Source organism: Polypterus senegalus, chromosome 11 (assembly GCF_016835505.1).
Source record: "Polypterus senegalus isolate Bchr_013 chromosome 11, ASM1683550v1, whole genome shotgun sequence".
Classification (NCBI taxonomy): Eukaryota; Metazoa; Chordata; class Cladistia; order Polypteriformes; family Polypteridae; genus Polypterus; species Polypterus senegalus.
In genome coordinates, this window is record NC_053164.1 from 157,589,121 (window position 1) to 157,597,963 (window position 8,843).

At 36.8% G+C, this 8,843-nt stretch overlaps 1 protein-coding gene across 1 annotated transcript in view; it reads right to left on the reverse strand.

Annotated features, from left to right (window-relative positions):
• Positions 1-1,666: 1,666 nt before the first annotated feature.
• LOC120539837 (zinc finger MYM-type protein 5-like) overlaps positions 1,667-8,843 on the reverse strand; it is a 49,450-nt gene continuing 42,273 nt past the window's right edge. The window contains exon 3 of the transcript XR_005635697.1: positions 1,667-1,738. The gene's annotated coding sequence lies outside the window, so the exon portion shown is untranslated. The remainder of the gene's footprint in view (positions 1,739-8,843) is intronic.

Here is an 8,843-nt window from a genome sequence, read left to right on the forward strand (position 1 = left end):
TGTAATTTCTCTTAGTTGATAAAAATAATTAAAATACACATTTATTTTCTGATGGGTGCACTGCACTGTACTGCACAGCTTCTTCAGTCTACTGAATGGATTACCTTTAAATCAAAGCACTCAGGACAGAAGAGCTGACCTTTGTTTCACGCCAGCTGATATGAAATTGTTTTCTCTGCATCCCCTGCTCCTAACCTACTCCTCCTCCTAATCTTCTTTCGGCTGCTCCCGTTAGGGTTCGCCACAGCAGATCATCTTCTACCATATCTTTCTGTACTCTGCATCTTGTTCTGCTACACCCATCACCTGCATGTCCTCTCTCACCACATCCATAAACCTTCACTTAGGCCTTCCTCTTTTCCTCTTCCCTGGCAACTCTATCCTTAACATCCTTCTCCCAATATACCCAGCATCTCTCCTCTGCACATGTCCAAACCAATGCAATCTCGCCTCTCTGACTTTGTCTCTCAACCGTCCAAATTGAGATGACCCTCTAATGTACTAATTTCTAATCCTGTTCATCCTTGTCATGCCCAGTTCAAATCCTAGCATCTTTAACTCTGCCACCTCAAGCTCTGTCTCCTGCTTTCTGGTCAGTGCCACCGTCTCCAACCCATATAACATAGCTAGTCTCACTACCGTCCTGTAGACCTTCCCTTTCACTCTTGCTGATACCCGTCTGTCACAAATTACTCCTGACACTGTTCTCTACCCATTCCACCCTGCCTGCACTCTCTTTCACCTCTCTTCCATAATCCCCATTACTCTGTACTGTTGATCCCAATAATTTAAACTCATCCACCTTCACCAACTCTACTCCCTGCATCCTCACCATTCCACTGACCTCCCTCTCATTTACACACATGTATTCTGTCTTGTTCTTACTGACCCTATCCAACTTCATATTGAGATCTGATGTATCTAATGTGTTTCTTTAAAGTGTTCCTTTAATTTCTGTGAGCAGTATATATATATATATATAAAATCAATTCCAGTCCATGAAAAGTCCAGGGAAGCCTTAAAATAATACAAGCAATCCTTTCTTTCCCCCTTTCTTGCGGCCACAACAATACTTATAAAGCCTTTTCCATTGCCAGGATCAGCTTACCTAATCATAGGGAGAAACCATTTAAGTCCTGCTGGGGAAATCGTACACTGCAAGTACAAATCAAAATAACCAACAACAACGTATACATAATAAAACAATAAACAACAAAACATTTATACCTAACCTCGAGGTTACTAATAAACAAACTTAAACATTACGACACACGTATACAACTAATGCAACTTGGACTCCCCCTATAGCTGTCGTTTGTCTAGGCACCTGTGACTGAATTTAACGTCTGTGCCCTTGTTAAATAAAAAAAAAAAAACCCGGTCGGTAAAAATAGTATGTTACACGTGAAACATCTAGAAAATAAACTAAACTAAACAACCTGAGGGTAAGACCAAAAATCTTAAAAGAAAAAAAAAATCTTTTTTTTCCCCCTCGTGGTAAACTTGCTGATATATTGTTCACCGTGGTTCACACTTAAAACTTAGATAGTCCTGCCCCATATCCATCTAAACCATCATGTATCAGCATTACGGTGAGGCTATAGCGTCACACTCACCAATGTCACACTTCTCTCATCCATATCCTGTACAACTCTTACGTACTTCTCAGCCACATTTTGGTCGGGTGGGGCTGGTGGGGGGATTTGTTGAGGCATTCATGGAACTTTCTAGAGGTGCCCTGTTAAATAAAAAAATAAATAATGATGCAATAGTAATATGCAATTTCTTTTACCATTGATATGGTTCACTGCGTGTCTATCAGCAATAACGCATGATTATGTCATGCAATTTTAACATTATGCAGTGAGGTTTGAATATATTTATTTTGATTAAGATTATGTAACATTATGATGAACTGTGAGATACTGCGAACTGTACAAGAAACAACTGCAAAAGAATGTTGCAAAACACATAAGGATTACATTTATTTGTTTTCAGTCCATAACATTTTATATGCATGAGATGGAGATTTCACTTCAAAAACGTTTTAAAATGGCATTCTGGACATTAAACTGTGATTAATAGCTGTTCTGATATGTTTGATATACAGTATGTAAAAAACTGATATAAATTAAAGCCATATTAGAAGGGATGCAGATAAAACAATTTCATAGCAGCTGGTGTGACACAAAGGCCAGCTCTTCTTCTGTCCTGAGTGCTTTGTTTTAAAGGTAACCCATTCAGTAGACTGAAGGAGCTGTGCAGTACAGTGCAGTGCACCCATCAGAAAATAAATGTGTATTTTAGTTATTTTTACCAACTAAGATGTGGAGAAGAAACTGTAAATGTAAAGAGAGGTAAGTCATCAGTAAGTTCACTGGGAACTATTTGTTTGCTTTTCTTCATACCACTTTTTCTTTTTTTTGTAAAAAATATCACCACCCTCCCTAGTCTAACCCACCCAAGAACTTCATTTTAAAAGGCCAAAGTATTTGTAGGTGTTAAACTTTTGATTTTTTAGTTTACTGATTTCTTTTTGAACAATATGGCTTTCTGAGCATCCACTTTAATAAAAGTATGTGTCTGCATGTCTGTGTGTCTGTCACATTGCTATGTCTCTGTTGTTACATAAGATTACATAAGATGCCGCAATCAAATACATTGCATTTGTCATTAGGATAGATGGCAATTCTCACTTCAAACTGTATATAAAAGAGACATATGCATTGCATGGTGTACAGTACTGCAAACGTTAAAACTGAAGACTAGGTCAATTACTTAGATATTACTTATATATATTGTCATGAATGGCTGGGGTTTTTGCTCAGCTGGGACGCCTCTAAGCTGGAACTTGGAGCAAGTGTGGCCAGAATGCTAGATAGCAGGCCCCCCTCCCCCAGGTTGCAGCGGTGCCTAGGACTCCTGCAGGACTCCATGGGGGATGGAGTTTGATATAGTCCTTTTGGGATCTGTGGATGCCACCAGGGGATGCTTCAGCAACCGCTGAGCCCTTATGGGTGGTTCTTCCGCCACACCCAAAAGTGCTGCCAGAAATACATCATCAAGCACCTGGTGCACTTCTGGGGGCATTATGAAAAAGCCAGCAGACACTACTTAGAAAGCCAGAGTTGGGAGGAGGTAGACAAACCTTGCCAAGGAGGAGTGGAGAAGAAAAGAGAAGGAGAAGGAAAAGTATTGTGTTTGTGCTTACTGGGACTGTGCTGTGCCTGTGGGAAATGAGGAAGGCATTTCCCACAAGGTGAAGAAAAATAAAAAAAACATTTGTGTTTTTATAAGTGCCTTCTGCGTCTGTCTTGTCAGATTGAGTGGCTGCTACGACCTCTACATTTGTACATTTGTCACTATACACTGTATATATATATATATATATAAGTAAATATATCAAAGTCAAAGTGAACTTTATTGTCATCACAACCATATACAAGTATACAGATGGACGAAATTGTGAAGCTCAGGGTCCACAGTGTAACAACATGATGTGCAAATAATAAATTAAAAATAGAATTAAAATTTCAAAATTTTAAAATTAGAAATTAAAAATCAAAATGCAAACAAGACAAGACATTGTGCAAAGATAGGACAAAGAAGAAGCAGCAATATTGATGTGTAAGATATGTAATATAATAAATAAATAATAAATAATAGATATAGATAATACAGAGATTGTCAGTGTATGATAATAGTTGTTTAAGACATGTATAACAATGAGACGTCAGAATGTTTCACAGCAGAAGGATATTAGGAGTGTCAAAATACTTAAAGGTCAGTATGAGATTTTCAGTTCTTTTCTACATGCACACTCATCTTTGCAGGACAGTGGTTTTCATGTATAAAAGTTCTGTTTTTAAAGGTGGTTGAGGTCGTGTGGAAGATCCCAGGGGGCAGCCTGGTGTTAAGGAGTCTAACAGCTTGGGGGTAAAAACTCTCCTTTAGCCTGGCAGATTTGGCTTTGATGCTGCAATATCTTCTCTTGGATGGCAGAAGTGTGAAAAGTCCATGTGAGGGGTGTAAGGGGTCCTGCACAATGCTGTAGGCCTTGCGGACACTGCGTTTGTAAAATATGTCCTGTAGTGAAGGGAGAGGCACCCCAATAATGTGCTCTGCTGTCTTCACTATCCTTTGCAGGCGCTTGCAGTCAGATATGTTGCAGTTTCCATACCAGACAGTGATGCAGCTGGTCAGGACACTCTCCATGGTGCCTCTGTAGAACATAGTGAGGATGGAAGGTGGAAGACGTGCTTGATTCAGCTGCCTCAGGAAGTGTAGTCTCTGCTGGGCTTTCTTGATTAGTGATGAGGTGTTATGTGTCCATGTAAGTTCTTCAGTTATGTGCACACTGAGGAACTTGGTACTCCTAACAATCTCCACATCTAAACTGTTGATGTAGTGGGATGTAGGCAGGACGTGATTTTCTGAAGCCTACGATTATCTCTTTTGTCTTGTCAACATTGAGAGAGAGATTGTATATATATATATATATATATATATATATATATATATATATATATATATATATATATATATATATATATATATATATATATATATACTAGCTGATTACCCAGTGGCTTTGCTCACTGAGTGCAAGGGAAAAAAATAAAATGCAGTATTTATAAAATAAGTTTGTTAATTACCAATTTTATTTTTCAACCAATAAAGACCATTTACAATAACATAGAAATCAATATAAATAACATTATTAACATCATTATCATATGAAAATATGAAGTAATATTTAAGAAGCACATTGCATATAAATATAAATTATTAAACAGTGAAACATTTTGATAAAAAAAATTGAACAACATATAAGAAGCATATAAATTATTAAACAGTAAAACATTAACATTTAGGAAGTAAAGATACATTGAGAACTACTGCAATGCTTTTGGGTAAACTACATTTTTTGTTTGCCGATTAGGTGCATACATGTATACATTTTTTGGTGTACCCACCCGAGAACAGGCTACATATAACTGACCATGGGAGAAGCATGGATTTTCTAAATTGTGCTCTATTTATTGTAATTGCAAATGCAAGGCAGACCGGAAATTGTAGCCTTTTGAAGTCAAATGGCATATCCCCAGGGACATACATGGTATGAAGACACTATTCATAGTTTGTGGCATTTGTCAAGATATGCTGTTTCTGGTCATACGCAAAAAAAAATTTATATATTTAGATTCCGGTGATATGTACATAGTGTATGACAATATGTTCTGTGGTCAGTAGTACATATAATAACATTACACGGATATATACACATTTATTAAAATACTAGCAAAATAACCGTGCTTCGCAGCGGAGAAGTAGTGTGTTAAAGAAGTAATGAAAAAGAAAAGGAAACATTTTGAAAATAATGTAACATGATAGTCAATGTAACTTTGTCACTGTTATGAGTGTTGCTGTCCTATATATATATATATATATATATATATATATATATATATACATACATGGTGTGAAAAACTATTTGCCCCCTTCCTGATTTCTTATTCTTTTGCATGTTTGTCACACAAAATGTTTCTGATCATCAAACACATTTAACCATTAGTCAAATATAACACAAGTAAACACAAAATGCAGTTTTTAAATGATGGTTTTATTATTTAGGGAGAAAAAATCCAAACCTACATGGCCCTGTGTGAAAAAGTAATTGCCCCTTGTTAAAAATAACCTAACTGTGGTGTATCACACCTGAGTTCAATTTCCGTAGCCACCCCTAAGCCTGATTACTGCCACACCTGTTTCAATCAAGAAATCACTTAAATAGGAGCTGCCTGACACAGAGAAGTAGACCAAAAGAACGTCAAAAGCTACACATCATGCCAAGATCCAAAGAAATTCAGTAGCAAATGAGAACAGAAGTAATTGAGATCTATCAGCCTGGTAAAGGTTATAAAGCCATTTCTAAAGCTTTGGGACTTCAGCGAACCACAGTGAGAGCCATTACCCACAAATGGCAAAAACATGGAACAGTGGTGAACCTTCCCAGGAGTGGCCGACCGACCAAAATTACCCCAAGAGCGCAGAGACGACTCATCCGAGAGGTCACAAAAGACCCCAGGACAACGTCTAAAGAACTGCAGGCCTCACTTGCCTCAATTAAGGTCAGTGTTCACGACTCCACCATAAGAAACAGACTGGGCAAAAATGGCCTGCATGGCAGATTTCCAAGACGCAAACCGCTGTTAAGCAAAAAGAACATTAGGATTGTCTCAATTTTTCTAATTTTGATTACCAAGACTTTTGGGAAAATACCTTGTGGACTGATGAGACAAAAGTTGAACTTTTTGGAAGGCAAATGTCCCGTTACATCTGGCGTAAAAGGAACACAGCATTTCAGAAAAAGAACATCATACCAACAGTAAAATATGGTGGTGGTAGTGTGATGGTCTGGGGTTGTTTTGCTGCTTCAGGACCTGGAAGGCTTGCTGTGATAGATGGAACCATGAATTCTACTGTCTACCAAAAAATCCTGAAGGAGAATGTCCGGCCATCTGTTCGTCAACTCAAGCTGAAGCGATCTTGGGTGCTGCAACAGGACAATGACCCAAAACACACCAGCAAATCCACCTCTGAATGACTGAATAAAAACAAAATGAAGACTTTGGAGTGGCCTAGTCAAAGTCCTGACCTGAATCCAACTGAGATGCTATGGCATGACCTTAAAAAGACGGTTCATGCTAGAAAACTCTCAAATAAAGCTGAATTACAACAATTCTGCAAAGATGAGTGGGCCAAAATTCCTCCAGAGCGCTGTAAAAGACTCATTGCAAGTTATTGCAAACGCTTGATTGCAGTTATTGCTGCTAAGGGTGGCCCAACCAGTTATTAGCTTCAGGGGGCAATAACTTTTTCACACAGGACCATGTAGGTTTGGATTTTTTTTCTCCCTAAGTAATAAAAACCATCATTTAAAAACTGCATTTTTTGTTTACTTGTGTTATATTTGACTAATGGTTAAATGTGTTTGATGATCAGAAACATTTTGTGTGACAAACATGCAAAAGAATAAGAAATCAGGAAGGGGGCAAATAGTTTTTCACACCACTGTATATATATATATATATACACACACACACATATATATATACACATACACACATCCACATATATATACATATCTATATACATACACATACACACATATACATATATACATATACATACATATCTACATATATACATATACACACATATCTACATATACACATACATATATATACACACATACACATATATACACATTTACATATACACATATATATACATATATACACTGTGAGTGGAAAAAAAACACACCAAAATGTTTTTCATCACATCTTCAACAATAGTCGGCCGATTTTGATAAAATTTGGAACATTGTATAAACTTGTGTCAAAGCCTGGTCAAAGCAGTATAAAATCTTACTTATTTATAAACAACATATTACATACACTTTGTATCAAACATTAAGTAAATCAGCCGATTATTGTTGAAGATGTGATGAAAAACATTTTGGTGTGTTTTTTTCCCGCTCACAGTGTACATATATATACATATACATATATATATACATACATATACATATATATACATATATATATATATATATACATACATACATATATATATATATATATATACATACATACATATACATATACATACATATATATATATATATATACATATATATATATATATATATACATATACATACATCTATACTAATAAAAGGCAAAGCCCTCACTCACTCACTCACTCACTCATCACTAATTCTCCAACTTCCCGTGTAGGTAGAAGGCTGAAATTTGGCAGGCTCATTCCTTACAGCTTACTTACAAAAGTTGGGCAGGTTTCATTTCAAAATTCTACGTGTAATGGTCATAACTGGAACCTATTTTTTCATCCATATACTATAATAGACTTCTGCTCGATGGCAACGTAGTTTAGTGCCTGCCCATATAAGACCGTCGTCAGCGGCAATCCAATAAAAACACTGCCGCTAAATATTCACGGATGAAGGACTGTGCTTATGCAGACGAAGATGAGATGGTCAGGGTGGTGTTTGGCACAAACTCAGCGAAACTGCGAGAGAAACTTTTAAGTGCCGGGTCTTAGCTAACATGAAATACAGCAGTGGACATCGCACGAGATGGCACCAGCACAGCTGGGAACCTTCGATCCATGTACACCGAGCGCCTCACGTTAACTGATGCAGTGCACAGACAAAAAGCAACAGTTCCAAAGAGTGCTGAACAAAAAACTACAGAAGAATTACACAATTGAGAAGGCAGCAAAATGAAAAAGGGGACAAGCGAAATAGTGTTTGTCTTAAGTAATGGAATTTAGACAAAAAAAAAAAAGCAAAAAAATATGAAGCGTCTGACACATACAAGCATATTCATAAGTGCAACTATTGCAGAAACAAAGCACACGGTAGATAAAGTCAATGTCCCACTAAAGGAAGGCAATATAAAAAAATAACCCGTGCTTGCAGTGTGTCACGTCTCAGATAAAGAGGAAGACAAGCTGTTTATTGATGCAGTAAGAAACAAATTGATGAATGAAACCTGTTATCTTTACAACGATTGACAAACACGCGGAATGTAACTTGAACACAACACATCCTACAAATACGAACCTGATTGAAAGAAATAATGATAATCAAATCCTTGATGACAGCAACACTCATACCACTCACAAAACAATTACTGTATATTGACAATCATGTTACATTATTTTTAAAATGTTCCCTTTTCTTTTTCATAACTTCTTTAACACATTACTTCTCCGCTACAAAGAGCAACTATATATATATATATATATATATATAT